The following is a 1677-nucleotide window of genomic DNA, read 5'->3' on the forward strand; positions in this document are numbered from 1 at the left end:
AACAGTCCAATGACTCTGTCATGCTGTCGAGCCTCAGGAGGTGGAGGGATTGTACCTTTTAAGCTGACACTAGTGCCATGAGCATGACTGATTTCAGTGTAAGTTGTTCCAGCGTGAGTGCCCTGGGCGGTGGCCATCCCCTAAGGTACGTCAGCACAATGCTGACATCCCAGATCTGAGTGTACCTTGGTCTGGAGGAGTTAGTATTAAAAAAGCCCCTCATGATTTTGATTCCTAGTGGATGGGACCCCAAAGCCAGTTGTCCTGCTGCTGGAACCAAATAAGCTGACAACGCACTCCTGGCTGTATTTATGGCGCTGTAGCTGAGTCCTTCCTGATGTAATCCAACCAGGAATTGCACAACACTGGTGGGTGTCGCTGTAGTGTAGGTAGTTCCTGTTTTGGAGCAATACCGTTCCCATTTTAAGAGGGGAGAGAGCGAACGCAGTCCCCCACTACCACAAATTTTGCAGTCGAGTATCCCGCATTTGGGGACATCGCAGGCGTCAGCACACCCGAAGTGCAATGGGATAGCCTTGTCCTGGGAAAACCTCCTGAGTGATCAAGGTATCTCCCCTGCCAGGTAAGTATTCCTTATATTGGTCAGGTATTGTCTCCTGGTGGACTCCCGGTGGGATGCGGTCATCATGTTGATGGCGTCCTCAGACAGTCCCAGGCCCAGTAGAGGTCTTTTTAGAATCTGCAAGCCAGGAGATTGACTCTGTCATGGCACGGGTGACTAATGCCTGACACTGGGTGGATTAATAATTCCGGACTGCTGGGGACGGAATCCAATTGAATCTTCCGTAATACCCGACTGATGAGGCAGAAGGGAGGAAAAGCATAAAAGAACATTTTTCCCCCCAATACAGCGTGAATGCATCAACTGCTGCTGCCTCAGGGTCTGGTTCCCAAGCGACATACGTTGGTACCTGGTGATTCAGCCTGGATGCAAATAGATCGATATCTGGTGTGCCATTTTGCTTTGTAATTTCGGCAAATATTTTGGGATTTAACATCCATTTGATGTTATCGTTAAATTTGCGTGACCTGGTGTCTGCCACTGTATTTTTGACCAATTTATCACACGATATTGACTTTATACCACACATGTGGTTGATATAAGCCACCACCGTGGTATTATCTAATTGCAACCGGACATGTGCATGATGCGTATTAGATGCATATGCTTTTAAACCATAAAACGCACCCAACATTTCTAAATAGTTGATACCCCGTGTCTGTAGGCAAGATGATTCAGAGTTAGTCCATCTGCCCCCTGTGCTGGATAGCATGTTAGTTGCTCCCCAGCCCAAGGCACTGGCATCCGTTTGAATGGTTAATACTGGGTTGGAGATAATTATGGGACTGGAACTGAGGCTAATGTTCCTTGTCCACCATTGTAACTCTGTAATGGATTCAGCAGTTAAATACATGCTCGGTCAAAGTGACCTGAGTTTTGCTTTAGTTCGTGCACTTTTGTTCTTTGTAAATTTTGGTAGTGCAAAGGCCCAAATTGTACAGCTGGAAAAGCTGCTACCATTTTACCAATAGCTCTAGCTACCTGCCGTATGGTTGGCTGACGTTTATGCATTAGTTCGTGGCATGATAGTGCCAATTGTGATGCTTTCCACTTTGGCAGAGTTACAACCATGCGAACAGTATCAATCGTAAATC

The 1677-nt window shown here is 46.7% G+C and overlaps 1 non-coding gene across 1 annotated transcript; it reads right to left on the bottom strand.

Annotated features, from left to right (window-relative positions):
• Positions 1–427: 427 nt before the first annotated feature.
• LOC144599040 (U1 spliceosomal RNA) lies at positions 428–591 on the bottom strand. The gene has a single exon (XR_013547954.1). It is a non-coding gene; the product is annotated as a U1 spliceosomal RNA (small nuclear RNA).
• Positions 592–1677: the final 1086 nt, after the last annotated feature.

This window comes from Rhinoraja longicauda, chromosome 12, assembly GCF_053455715.1.
Source record: "Rhinoraja longicauda isolate Sanriku21f chromosome 12, sRhiLon1.1, whole genome shotgun sequence".
Taxonomy (NCBI): domain Eukaryota; kingdom Metazoa; phylum Chordata; class Chondrichthyes; order Rajiformes; family Arhynchobatidae; genus Rhinoraja; species Rhinoraja longicauda.